Source organism: Rutidosis leptorrhynchoides, chromosome 2 (assembly GCF_046630445.1).
Source record: "Rutidosis leptorrhynchoides isolate AG116_Rl617_1_P2 chromosome 2, CSIRO_AGI_Rlap_v1, whole genome shotgun sequence".
Lineage (NCBI taxonomy): Eukaryota > Viridiplantae > Streptophyta > Magnoliopsida > Asterales > Asteraceae > Rutidosis > Rutidosis leptorrhynchoides.
The window spans coordinates 457,452,045-457,467,255 of record NC_092334.1 but is presented as its reverse complement, the minus strand read 5'-3'; the positions used below and the strand labels follow the sequence as shown (position 1 = coordinate 457,467,255).

General features: G+C 34.9%; 1 long non-coding RNA gene across 13 annotated transcripts; it reads left to right on the top strand.

Moving 5' to 3' along the window:
- Nucleotides 1–1,508: 1,508 nt before the first annotated feature.
- On the top strand, nucleotides 1,509–5,062 carry LOC139892524 (uncharacterized). 13 transcript variants are annotated; one of them, XR_011774119.1, is made up of 9 exons: nucleotides 1,509–1,668; nucleotides 1,843–1,896; nucleotides 2,025–2,073; nucleotides 2,233–2,270; nucleotides 3,006–3,120; nucleotides 3,218–3,326; nucleotides 3,958–4,036; nucleotides 4,128–4,193; nucleotides 4,602–5,062. It is a non-coding gene; the product is annotated as an uncharacterized lncRNA (long non-coding RNA). The 13 variants fall into 13 exon arrangements; XR_011774120.1 differs by having other exon boundaries at nucleotides 1,843–1,953; XR_011774116.1 differs by having other exon boundaries at nucleotides 2,233–3,120.
- The last annotated feature ends 10,149 nt before the right edge of the window (nucleotides 5,063–15,211 follow it).

Sequence of the window (15,211 nt, the reverse complement as noted above, 5' to 3'; positions counted from 1 at the left end):
TCCACTCCCGTTGCAACCACAGAGCATACTCCGACTCCTATAACCGAGACCCCCCGTCAAACCTGATGTTTTGATACCAGTTGTTGGAAAATTACGGTCTCACTGATTCTCATCACCCAGCCCAACAATAACAGTAAAGAAATAAGAACAATTCACAACACAAGAATTTAAAGTGGAAATTCCAAAACATGAGAAAAACCACGGGCCTCCAAAGAGAGAAATACACTATATCACAAATTGTTACAATGACATAGACAACTCTCTTAAGCCAATTACATTCTTCAAAGTATTTAACTAATATCACTCTCAAACAAGGGTAAGAAAGAAAGAAATAATCAAATACTTAAGGTGTATTGATTAGTGCAAGTTTGAATGAATCCCATGAGCTCCTTTTATAACCAAGTCACCCACCTCCAACTTCTTCCTCCCACGGATGTGGGACAACTTCATTTTATATTCAAATAGGATACTCCTCTTTTCTTCCATCCACCAATATGGGACAAGTAACCATATCATTTTTTTATTAAAAATAAACCAACAGTGATCGTCCAAAAAAGATCATACACTTATTTTATTTTACATATGAACCTTTAATTTAACCAAACACGATCCAAAAAAGATCATACACTAATTTTGTTTTAAACGAGGAAAACAAATCCACGCTTTGCTGCGGGTGGTTTTGATTGGTTAACGATCAATGAATTTTCTCGGTTGGCAGTCGATTGATTGACGTTTAAAAAATAACGAAATTCATAAAAAAAAAATTAAGTTTACTTGTAAAACATACTAAAGCAATGTCAAATTCAATGTAAAATATATGATAAAAAAATCATACATTTCAATATTAAAAAATAATTATCCTACAAATTTAGTGATGTCATTTTTTTTTTATATATATTACTTTTGAAAACAATTTAATAGGAGTATATAAATAAGAATGTAATGTATATGTTATTATAAAGCACGTGTCATTATGCATTATTATAAAGCACGTGTCATTATGCTTACATGTTATCTCCTCAATTAATCTAATTTAAATTGTCTGTCAGTCTATTGTTAAATCAAATTAAATATTAAATTAATTAATAAAAAAATATGGGCGAATGTTACCTTATAAAAGATTAATATAAATGTATAAATTAATAATAATGTTCTTAAGCATTTAAAAGATATGACGGATGTTATTGTTACCTTAATAATAATATAATAATAATAAAACTAAAATATATAATAATGATCTTAATTTACAAAACACCACTTTAAGCCATTGGATTAAAAAAGACCACCAATTACCCTTTCATCTAAACCATTGATTATCTTTATCTTTATTAGCTAATAAATCATCCTCTAATATTTTTATACCTGATTTACCCTTCGTTCGTTTTAAACCTAGGTAAACTACCCTCCCACTTGAATCAAGTGATCCTTTTCCCAATTAGAAACCCTAAAAACCCTGATAGTCAAAATTACGTTCATAATCTATCATTTTTCGTTTCTAACACCAATATCTTTCCTAAAAATTCATTAATTCTTAAACTTATCTAACCCTAATTCACAATCAAACATTCAATCTGATTGTTTTTCTTGAATAAATTCGATCGATTTGTAGCAATGTTTTCTCAATTTCATACATAATTATATATCAATTTCACAATTCATCTTCCTTTAGTAAGATAACATGTTATTGATTATCTATAATTGTCAAATACGATATACTAATTTTAGTTGCTATGAGAGCTTACTTGGGTCAATTTTTAAGTTGAATTTCACTACAATTGACGTTCATATTAAGGATTAATTATTTTTCTAATTTGTTTTGGATTTGTTTGTGATGTATTTCAGGGCTGAAGTAGGTTTATTCCAATACAACTAAAGAACTGCACCAAACTATACTCTGTAATATTTATTTGCTTTGATCGTACGATTTTTTTGTGTGGGTTTTCTTCATTGTTGGTAAGTAATTTACATGGTAGGTAATTTACACTTTGGTTACATTTAATTTCTTTTAAATTTTCTTCTTTTAGATACATTGACTGTTTGTTGCTCCTTATTGCACCTTCAGGCCGTCTTTTGGTAATGGCTTCTTTCGGTTATAATTTTGCCTTATACATTGTATAATTTGGACATATTAATGTAATTTTGCTTGATGTATTCTATGAACTTTCGTCAATTTGGGCCTTTTTTAAGTTTGCAAGTTGTAGAAAAAGTGACTTTGGGTGCTATTGTTTGTAGATTATTGTTCAACCTTCTACTGCCTTCGAGCTTCAAGGGTAACCTTGAATATACCATTGCATTTTTGTGTTTTAAGTTATTGTGTATCTTTTGTTGTCCTGTATTTTTTAGTCCGTTATTAGTGATTCTGGGTTTTGCGATGGCTTATGTCTTTGTAGAGGTTACTTATAACTCACAAGGTTTTTTATTTTATCGTGTAATGGAATTGTTTTGTTTGGTTTCAACATTTTCCTGTTCTGATATATAATTTTGGTAGTGTTTTTATCCATGGCAATATGGCATATAGGCTAGCACTGTCACCCCGGCAAAATCTTTAACGTCTTTAGTTTCTATATCAGCTTCATAATGCGTTGGTCAGTATATTCAATATATAATTTGCTTGTTGTTTTAGATCCTGAAGGTGAGCTTTTGTTGTTTTATGTGGTTGACACCTTTAATGTTGGCATGCTTGTGTGCCAATAGCTTACTTAGTCAATTTGCTATTGCTTTCTCATTCGTTGTTTATGTGTAAGACTACTATCTATAATAATCGGTTACATTTTTAGGTTATCTTAATTTTATAATGTGCTTAGTACTTATAAAATAATATTACTTAAATATGAGAAGCAAAAACAAGAAAAAAATATTAGAGGCAATGATCATATACGATATAGAATTGAGGCAAGCTCAATACCACCAACACAAAGATGCCAACGAAATATATTAAGCCATTCTGACACTCTTATTCATAATTCTACGAGTAGTCTATATCAATGAACATGAACATGCTGCAGATATCGGTGAACATTAGGCAGTTCTTTTTCGAACAACCGTACGTCTCACAAGTGCCAATATAGGCTGTGATGATCCGCTTAGATAATTAACCATCTGTTCCTCTCCACTTTGAAGGTAAAATTTAGGAAGTGTATAGTTACTATATAATTTACTTATTCTATCTATATTGTTTCTTATTATTTACTTGCTCTGTATTGCACAACCCTTTTAGAGAGGTTCCTAAAAATACAATTGGATATTACCAATATGCACGCAAAAGCTTTCTTTTTGGCAGTACATCTTCATTGAATTCATTGGAGCTGATTCTCATCAATGTACAGGTATAATTTTTTAGACCATTTTTATCTCTTTGTTGTTAATATTAATATTGTCATATAACTTACATTATTAGTACACTTATACGAGACTTATTTGTTTAAAATACTTCGCCAAATGAGGCTTACATATTTGTTATATTTTGACTGTGCCTATGAACATACAAGCAACATCTCATGTAAAGATATCCCAGTATGATAATACAGGACTGACATTTATACAAAGGTTGCTGCTTTAGTTTATTGCTACAGTGATTTTATGAGTTGCATAGTGTGTCGTTGTAAGCTCTCCACAAGTTGACTTTTTGGAAAAAAGTTTGATTTGGTGATTTATTGGATGCACCAACATCTGGACCCAAATAATATTCAAATGGATATAGCATGTCATAAAAACATATATGTGTGCTGACGCTGCTTACGTATCAGCACCAACAAATGTCACAGGGGAAATATTTGTATCTGAGGAGAACTCAACTCCCATACAATTTGTCTATAAATACACAAACATTGTTTATTGACTATAAAATTAACATCACAAATATTTCACAAAAACATAAATACAATAGTCTGAGCCAGTCAATCTGCAGACACGAGGATTTCACCTCAAAAAAGCTTTTTACCATTGCTTAGTATGCAGATGCTTACTTACATACAATCCCTTGACAACTCACAGTGCCGAAATGTAGATTCCATTGTGGTCAACGAGTCTAATGAAGGTATATTGTTCGAGTTGTTTTCTTATGTTTACTACCTGTTATTTTCTTTGCAATTTTAGTATTCACTTTTTATACAATCGTTTGTCGCCAGGTGATCAACTTACGACTTCGACTTCGGTTCCTGGTCATCATAGTTTGCTTAGCGGAGAATGCACAGGTCTGTTGTTTTACTTACAATTTTTTTTAGATGTGTACCTGTTTTAACAGCAGTAGTTGGATTGGGTACCTTAGCTATGAATGTACGTGTGTACGATTCTAGAAAGAAGCAGATAATTAGAAGGACTGTAACACGTTGTTTACACCGAGCATATTAAGGAAAAAGTGAATAGTGTTTAGTGGATAGTAAGATCATCGATGATGAAGAATCACAGATTACTAAATAAAAGGGGTAATAACGACCCAATTAGAAAGCAATCCAAACAGATAGATCTTTGACTTCTTATTGAAGTGGCATTTTAATGCAATTATAGTTTGTTATACTACTTTGTTTATTAAAGTTTTAGATATCAACAGCTTTTGTTTTGATGTTACCTTCTTTAATCATGTTTCTTTTGTGTTGTTACAGGTTATTATTGGGATTTAGGTGATTATACTTATGTGTGCAGTCATTGGCATTGAAGTTGGCAGTTGTGTCATCTTACCTGCTTCATTTACCGGTGGCCTTCGCTATATTTACAATGTACAATCACTATCTCGATGCGCGAGCGATATGTAGAGTTCATGGAAACCACGGTTCTCTATAACGTTTACGTGTAACGCTAAGTGGCCGGAGCTGAGAAAATTCATGGGCGTTTTTTTATTATCTAACTCCTAAGGTTAAAAAGTTTGTTAGATTTTTAAAGGAGAAGCAGCCTTTTGGTTATGTAAAAGGAGGTTAGTACATATTGTAATTCATTACCCATTTGGTCACTGTTGCAGTAATTATTTCTGTTTATAAAAATTGCTCTTATTAGTTTGTATTGTGATGTCAGTCCCATGTAAGTAAAAAAAAAAAAATATGTTTTTCATTTCTATACAACACTTTCTTATTGCTCTACTGTGATTAGTTAAAAGATAAATATGTTGTTGCTACTTTGAGTCAATTTCTATATACTCAAGACATACCGTCAAACATTGCGACTTTAAGTCAACCACTATGATGTTAGCTCTATATGTTTTGTATGCATATGTTGAAACTAATGGTCGCGCTTTCCGTTTACGTATTCTTTTCCTACCTCTTTCTAATCACATCTATGTACATAACTTCATATAAAACCGTTTACGCATACTGGTACGTACAACATCATAAAACCGTAAGAAACAACTAAAAAAACCCATCCCGCGCGCATGTATTCCTCGTTATAAAACAAAGTAGATCACTGAAACCTTTTTTTTTAAACCCCTATTTATTATCGAGAATTACAAATAGATTTGATAGAGTATCATCGCGAATTGAGTTTCAACCTAACGTGTGTGTGGGTGGCATAAGATCGCGAAGATGGTCAAGTTCCCTCTGGGTGATGCCGATATCGCCGTTCGAGTCAAGATTTGATTCAGTTTCTTATATCATCTGAAATGTTAGCTTTTTTTCTATTTGGCTTTCTCTACATCGTGAATCTTGAAATTATGCTATTCCTTTATGTGAAGACTGATGTGTTATCAACATAAAAATTGTTGTTCGGCATATAGTTAGTCATTAAAATTTGTGACTGAATCCAACATAAAGTCGATCATTTACATGTTAACGTACGTATAGTTGGATCGAGACATATATACTAAAACTCTCGCTGAATTGTGTCGTTTAAGTAGGGCATACGACAACAACATCGTGAATCTACTCAGATCTCACTCTATTCTCCAGAACTTTTCTACTAAACACAAAGTAAAGGAAATTGCAATTCTTTTTCGACTGTTTTTCTCATCAATTAAATTTAGTTACTATTTTGTTTTGTTCATAATGGTTTGCTTCAAAGGTTAGATTTTTTTTTTTAATTAAATTTTTTTTTTTTTTTTTTTGCAGAATTACGAAACTTCCTAAGTGCGAAGAAAGAAAATTACAGCTATTATTCAATTGAAATTTATACTATTTTTTATTACAGCTATTAGGGGTTAAGGTTTAAGGTTTAGGGGGTAAGGGTTAGAGTTTATGGTTTAGGGTTTATAGGGTTCATGGTTTAGGGTGTATAGTTTAGGGGTTAGGATTTAGGCTGTATAGTTCTGGAGTTAAGGTTTATTTAAGGGTTAGGGTTTTAGGGTTTATGGTTTAAGGGTTAGAGTTTAGAGTTTAGGGTTTAGGATTAGGGTTAGGGTTTAGGGTATAAGGTTTAGGGTTTAGAGTTTAGGGTTTAGGGTTTAGTGTGTAGGGTAAAGGGTTAGTGGTTTAGGGTTTAGGGTTGGTTTAAGGTTGGTTTAGGGTTTAGAGTTTAGCTTTTAGTGTATAGGGTTTAAGCTTAATGGATAAAAAGGATTAACGTTGAGAGTTAATGGTTTAAGGTTTAAGAATTGCTACTTAGGGTTTATGGTTTGCAGTTTAGGATTTAGTGTTTAGGGTTAAGAGTTTAGGGTTTAGTTTTTAGATTTTATGGTATAGAGTTTAGGGTTTAGGGTTTATGGTCTAGGATTTAGTGTTTAGGGTTTAGATATAGGGTTTAGGTTTTGGAGTTTAGGGTTTAGGGTTTAGATTTTAGAATTTATGGTTGGGGTTTAGTGTGTATGGTTAAGGGTTGGTGGTTTAGGGTTTAGGGTTGATTTAGGGTTTATGGTTTGGGGTTTTGGGTTTAGATATAGGGTTTATGGTTTAGAGTTTAGTGTATAGGGTTTAGGGTTTAGTGTTTTGGGTTTATGGTTTAGACTTTAAGGTTTAGATTTTAGAATGTATGGTTTAGGGTTTAGGGTATAGGGTTTAGAGTTTAGTGTTTTGGGTTTATGGTTTAGACTTTAAGGTTTAGATTTTAGAATGTATGGTTTAGGGTTTAGGGTATAGGGTATAGTTTTTAGGGCTTAGGGTTTAGTTTTTACAATTTATGATTTAGAGTATAGATATAGGGTTTAGTGTATAGGATTTAGAGTATTTGGTTTAATGTATAAAGTTTAGGGTATATGGTTTAGGGTTTAGAGTTTATGGTTTAGGGTTTAGATTTCAGAATTTAAGGTTTAGGATTTAGGGTTTAGAGTTCAGGGTTTAAGGTTTAGGATTTAGTGTGTAGGGTAAAGGGTTGGTGGTTGAGGGTTTAGGGTTGGTTTTGGGTTTGGGGTTTAGATATAGGGTTTAAGGTTTAGAGTTTAGTGTATATGGTTTAGGGTTTATGGTTTAGGTTATAAAGTATGAGATTACAAAAATTGAAATAATTATTCTAACTACATTTACATGAGTCAAATATAAGTAATATGTTATTTTTTTTTAATTTGCAGAAAGAAAAGAAAAAAAATCAAAGAATAGAGAAGCAGTTATGAAACACCGCAAAAGTATAAAAGTATAAAACTAGGGTTTTTAATTTGGGAATGATGAACATGAGATTATGAGGATGAGAGTAAAAAGATAATTAAATAGAAAAGAAAAGAAATAATATAAAAAGACCAAAGTACCCTCACAAGCTTTGCACATGACTGAACAGACGGCTGAAATTGACAGAATCTAGACGGGAGGACGAGGGATGTAGATTTTTGATACATTAGGGACGAGGAATGCACAAAAAAAAAAGAAACAGGACATTAAGTCAAATTTGATGTAAAGTTCAGGGACGAGGAATGAAATTTTGTCAAATCATAAACTTCATACATCTTCTAAATAATTAAAAAAATATTACAATATTATGCGTTTTATTACAAAATATAATGTTCAACTCATTATAGGCTGACGAATTACGACATAAGACATTCTCAGGGATGCACGAAGTATTAACAACAAGACAAAGAGTTATGACATTAAGCATAATTCATGATCATCTAATAAGAATAACTACATTGTCGAATATGTGGGAAAATACAATGAAGATCTGAGATAACTATCCACAATTCTTAATTCAATCGTCTAAAACTGCATAACGACATCGAAGATGATTTATTTAATTTGGATCATATTTTGTTTATTTATTCGTTAGTACATTTTAAAACTTTAAAAATTTGAATCCCCTATAAAACATTTGGTATAATGTTAATCATAGATTTAATAATAGTTCATTAATACATTTTGAAACTTTAAAAATTTTAAACCCTTAAAAAACATTTGGTTTAATGTTCATCTAGACATAATAATAGTTTTTTAATTTATAAATTTAATTTTATAGCTTAAATGATTATACCATTCAAAAATCCCGCGAAACCGCGGGTCTTTAACTAGTAGTAATAACATATATGGCCGGTTGTTATCTTTTCCTTTTAAAAGATAAAGATAAATATATAAATATCACATTATTTATTCTTTTTCATTAAAGGAAGTGGACAATAGATATGAGACGGAGAGAGTAATAAAAACGTGCTCCGTACAAAAACATAATCGGATGATTTATCTCCAAAAATTTTTAGGTTTCCTCTCCACATATGAACAAAAAATACGCCAGAGTGTTACCAGGTTAAATCTTTTACAATATCTTAACGATCAATTTTAAAACAACTTTTTAGGAGCTGATGTTTGGTTTTATCGATTATTTGTCAATTAGTTAAAATGATTTCAACATTCGGGCTCTTAATCTATGCGTTAGTATTCAATACTAATGTTTTCGGTACAAATGTTGTCAGTAATAAAAGATTTTTTTTTATTATAATTGTATTATACATATTATAAGTATCAATATTAACGTTATCGACTACTAATTTATACAAATGGGGCTCATAAAACTAGTAATATAATATAATTTGAAGCTATAATCAAACAAACATGATTCACTGATGAAAAATCATTATAAGAACTATTTAGGAAAACCAACTACGGAGTAAACAACTATAAGCCACATATTATATTCAGCTATAACTTCAAACCAGATGTATTGTTAAATGAGCTTGAAAGCTACTAGTTTTTAATCGCCTAAACTTGTAAAATCGACCTTGCAAAATTAGTCACGTCAGGTATTGAGCATTTGGGCCTGTTAGACCCTAATATATTGGACTGGGCCAGAGACATTATATCCACAAAAAATTAAGGGATTATCACATAAATGTCCATTTTTTCTAGAGATTATCACCAAAATGCCCAAATATTTTTTACTCCTTGCACCAGAGCCCAACAAAAAAAAAATTGACAAAATGCCTCGCAAGGCGCAAGGTACCTTGCGACCTTGCGTCCTTGCGTATTCTTCTAAAAAAATCACGGTTAAATGACATGTTTAAACCCGTCACTATACACTTTCATCCGACTTCTCAAACACGCAAATAAACAGTAACACAGGCGATTCGCAAAAACGCAAGCACAAACGCAAACACTGTTCATCGCTTCCATTACTACTACCAGATTCTCCTCCTTCATCATCTCCACCACCACCTAACCCCTCTTGCCACCACCGTGACCTCTTATTCTGCCTCTACAGGTCTTGATAGCAATACATTTTTATGACGAAGAACATTTCCTGCTGCTTCAGTTGAAGTTAGAAGAAATGAAGGTTTTTGTGTACGACAGTTTACCCGGATGTGTCAGTGAAAAAAAACTTGACGCAGTTTTCAAGATTTTGGGTGACAACTTGCCAGTGTACTTGAAGGCGATTGACTATATTAACAAGACGCAAGACTCCCAAATTGTCGGATACTATGAAAATAAAGAGAGTGTGGAGTTGATGATTGAACCTGGTCCCGTTGTGCCAATTCAGACTGGTGGTCATGGTGATTGTGGGGTTTGGGTGTGCATACATATGGAGAGGATTATTTATGGAAGGGAGGAGGTTGACAACATTGGAGATGCTAAAAAGGCTGCAGAGCAGTATAGAAACAGAATGGCAAGAACGTTTTTTCGTGCACGTTTTGATACACAAGAGCCGCCGCCACCAACTCCACCAGTAGAGATTCAGGTTGATTGATACATTGTAGCTAATAGGTAGCAGGTCTTGTATGCAAATATGGTGTAAATAGGTGGCTGGTAAATTCAGTTTTGCAACAGTTGTATTTGACATACACGCAAGGACGCAAGCTTAGATTTGCTTCATTGCGTGTACATATTTTTGGCTGTTTTTTGTACGCAAGCATGACCTTGCGTCCTTGCTTGTGTATACTTTCGTCTATCTTGCGTATGCAAGTAAAGCCTTGCGTACGCAAGCAAAGCCTTGCGTACGCAAGCAAAGCCTTGCGTACGCAGTAAGTGATTTGCTTCCTTGCGTGTGTTGTAAAACAAATTACATTTATTACATAAAATAACACAGTAGGTACCTAGAATACAAGGGAAATACAACAATACATTACAACTAACGAAATCCAACAATAAGTTAAAAATAAAACTGACATTACAACAAATGAGATAGTGTTACTAATTATCGCTCCCTAAATTGCACGTTGCATAAAACTGAGACTGATATGCCTTAAAAGCTTCAGCATCTGTGGCCTTCTCCTTACCCTTCTTCGATTTTGAGTCCGATGTTTTTACTACCCTTTTAGAAGTTGATTCACCTGTTCGGTCATAAGAAGCTGTGCACGTATCCCTACCATGACCTGGTTCTTTGCAACGAGTGCAAGTTCTTACGGTTTTTTCAGTATCTTTACCCTTCGACGGAATACGTTTTGTACTTTTAGGGCGTCCAGGGGCTCTTTTCTCCTTAATGGGAGGGTTTACAATTTGTAAAACGCCGGGCGACGGATACGACCATTCTGACAGATGGGACAAAGGAAGGATGTGTTCCAAATACGTATTTATATAAGTTTGAGTTGTGAACCAGTGTGATACAAATTGAGTAGCATCCTCCACGCCGAAAAGTCGTGCTGCTGCAATAACATGACCGCAAGGTATCCCTGATAACTGCCACTGCCCACATGAACATACTTTATCGTCGAGATTAACCATTCCATTTTTTCTGCCATCTCGCACTTCTATTAGATTGTTTGTCGATGGAATTGCTTGCCATCTTCTAGATTTTCTCGTCCTCTTGCCTAGTTTACGTTCAGCATATGGGGTAACCGTTGAAGTAAGACTAACCGACTGTTTGCGATGTTTGAAATACCAATCTTGTACTGAAGCGCGAAAAAACTCAAACAAGCATGTTTGGATAGTGCGTTAACAGACTCTACACTGTTGCTAGTAAGATATGAATACCTAACATGTTCAGCTCTACTTCTGGACCATTTGTGGAAACCAACTTGTTCTAAGTAATTGTAAGACGCTCTCAATCTTCTTCGAAATACACTAAAATGATCCTCAAAATTCGACCCACGGTAAGCTTTCACCATTTTCCAATAATGCCATTCAAAATATTTGAATTTGTTAGATTTAGTCTTGATGCTTCCAAACAAATGACGTGCGCAAAAACAGTGAAAGGCTTCAGGAAACACAGTTGAAACACCATGTGCAATTGAAGCAGCACGATCAAAAATAAAAGTAATCTCTGAAATACGATCACTCATACCACAACTCATTAAATGATCTCTTAGGTTACCTAAGAACCATGACCAAACCTCTTTTGTCTCGCCTCCATCAATTCCATAGGCCAATGGCAGAATTCCATTATTGCCATCTGTTGAGTCCCCAAAATAATTAAGGATTTAATTATGACAAAACAATATTTATTTGCACTAAAGTGTTATGTGCAGCCAGCACACGTTTGTTTATGTATAGTCAGCTAATATAGCTGTGTCGAGTGTTTAGTATGCTGCCTAGTCTATCAGCACAAGGTAGATATGTATTCTTCGAATCAGCACAGGATGTGCACCCAGCAAATCAAGAATATCAAGTGACTCAGCATATGAAGGACCAGTAAGTCTGGATATTAGCATACAACACAAGACAGCCATGCTCCATTATAAGCATGGTAGTTTCCCAGAGTGGTCTACATCAACGCACTATTCAACAGAAGTCGAAGACAAAGTTGAACAGAAAAGGACAGGAGTCGGCGGCTGACAAGTGACCTTACAAGACCACGTGGGAATGCAGAAGTGGAACGCATGTGCAGACATGTGTTATACTTTAATCATACCTAGGGAACACAACATTCCATTTGTTTAAATCAAATGGTAGTGCCAAACCGAATGGGTGTGTTCCAGCAAATAGCTACCTAAGAGGAAAGAAGGAAAGCACGCCTTCTGACACAATTGTCCCCACAAGTACAAAGCATCCAATGTACTAGTGGACAATAGACTAATTACACAGTTAATAGAACTACTATATATATTGTTGTATCCACTATTGTAAAAAGTAGTGGTGTGGGTTTATCTGTTAGAGTCAAAACCGTGTAATAGCTTTAGTTTATCTCTTAGCTATAATCTAGGTAATCTGTATCAACCAACTATCATTTCCGCCAAGGATAGTTGTGATTCTTTCTGATTTAATCAATAAAGAATAACAGTTGAAAATTACCTGTGACTCTATCTTATTTACTACAGAATACTAAACGTGATTAACTGACTAGTTAATTAAGAAAAGAATTGTATTCACCCCCCCTCTACAATACTCCTGTTGTTATTAAGGGACCAACAACTGGTATCAGAGCTTCAGTCTTGATAATTAATATCTTGGATCTGAATTCTCTTATGGCTTCGTATTCAAACTCAGCTTACCTTGAGAATGGCTCGTCTAACAGACCACCTAAGTTTGATGAAGATGAGTATGAAACCTGGAAGGCAAGGTTCATGCTACATCTTGAGTCTGTGGATTCACTCATGCCTGGAATTGCCAAAGATGGCCCTTTTGTTCCCACTGAGACAGTTGGTAGTGCACCAGCAACAGCTGACACTCCTGCCATCCCTGGCAGAGAGGTTATTCTCACTCCCTCTAGATGGGATGATGAGGATAAACGTCGAGTTGGTCTTGACCCTAAAATCAGAACCCTGTTAGCCATAACTTTGCCTAACCCACTGTTCAAACTGATCAAGGGAAAAGAAAATGCTAAGCTTATGCTTGACTACCTAGATGTCACCTATGAGGGTATGGGAGAAGTTAGGCAGAACAGGATGATTGCTCTTAAAAGAGAATATGAAATGTTCTTTGCCTATAAGAATGAAACCCTTAAGCAAACCTTCATTAGGTTTAACTCTTTGATAGCAGACCTGACCACTTTAAATGTAACCTACACTGAATTTGAACAAGTGAACAAATTCATTGATGCACTGCCATGTAAATGGAAACCTGTTACTGACCCATTAAGAACCACACAGACCCTAAAGAACTTTAACCTGTCTTCTCTCTACAGTTCCCTTTGGAATCATGAGAAGGCAGAAGCCAAGTTTGAACTTAACATGAAAGAAAACTTTAGGTCTGCCCCCACCAATTCAAAATCATCTAAAAATGATGATGCTGCTCTTATTGCTGCTGCTAAATGGAAGAAAGCTCAAAAAGCTTTACTGGTCCAAAAGTTACTGGCAGAACAAGAGTCAGCTGATAGTGTTGAGGAAAGTGGTACTGGGTCTGAAGAAAGCAGTACAGATGAAAGTGATGTAGAAGGGTTTTCTGAAGGTATGGCTCTGCTGGCTAGGCAGTTCAAAAGGTTCAATCGTAGTAGAACCAGCAAGTCATACAAATGGAGCAAAAAGCCAAATGCTAGGTACAACAGCAAGACAGTCAAGGGTCCTAAATCTGAGTGCTTTAATTGTGGGAAGGTTGGACATTTTGCTGCTGAATGCATGTCCAAGAAACCTTCCACGTCACATGCTAACTCTTTCTCAAAAGCTGATAAGTACAAAAACAAGTACAAAGCTATGAAAGCTCAGATGAAGGAAAGTGCAAAGACTGACAAGAAGAGTAAACAGCCAGAAAAGGTTCTAGTTGCTGAACATCATGACTGGGATGAAGCCAGCACGTCCTCATCCTCTGATAGTGATACTGATGATGATGGTGCTGGTTATGCTACTGGTAAAAAGCTGTGTTTGATGGCCAAAGAGGTCGAGGAGTCTGATGAGGATGATGGTGGTAGTACGTTTTTGGCTGATATGAGGGAAGCTGATCATAACAGAGATTCTCCTCAATGGAAAACTGAAATGATGTATAAGGTTGATAATTTTCGAACTTATACTGATGATGAAAAAGCTGAAATGTTTGACTACCTAAGAATTGATTTATGCAGAAGCTGCAAACGTGAAGAGAGTTTGAAATCTAATAACAAATCTTTAAATGAAAAACTCAAAGGCAAAAATGATGAAATTAAGATCTTAAAAGAAACAATTTCCAAACTTGAAAAACAAAACTTTGCTTTAGAAACTCTTCACGTTGAGGCAGCAGAAGTCAAGACCCAGCTGGACAATCTCAAAAGAGTTGTTGCCTCATGGTGCACATCTGCTCAACGCACAGCTAAATGTGTTAACGAGCAGGTGCCTGCCCAAGTTCAAGCCTTCTTTGCTGGTGACTATGCTGCTGCTGCTGCTATTGCAGAAGTTACTTTCATGGACCCGATTCTTGAAACTGATCCTGAAGCTGTCTTGCCAAATACTTTTGCCAAGATAGTTGAAGGTAAAATGGTTGTGACAAACAAATTTGTTAGACCTACTGTGTCCCCACCACCTGCCATGAAAGAAATTTTGGAGGATGAAGTTAGAGCAAGAGAAGTCAGTAACTCAATTGATGAGACTACTGACCCCTCAAGCATCCACTACATGACTCCGAAAGAAAGACGTATTAAAAGGGAAATCACTGAAAACAATTTGAGAAAAGTTAAACCAACTGATTCCCCTTCGTGTTCGAGTTCTACCAGTGCTAAACCAGCTGATGACCAATCTACTGGTCACCCAGTAGCTGCAGACAAGCCAGTGAAACGAAATACTGGCAAATCTAAGGCAGCAGTTAAGATACCTACTGGTTCATCAGCATCAGAAGACAAGCCAGCAACTTCCCACGCTAACTTGTCAAATGATAAAGAAAAGACAGTTCGCCATGGTCATGGTACTGGTTCCAAAAGGATAGCTGCCCATAAGGGAAAAGCAAAAATTGACTCGACTGATGAGCTGTCTATCACTGAGATAATGACAGCCAAGCTTGACCAGCTAATTGAGGCAGTAATTAAAAGTCGACCCGATCCTACTGCCCTTATTAGATCTGTGCATGACCAGCCACAAAAGCCAAAAGTGAGAAAATGCTAC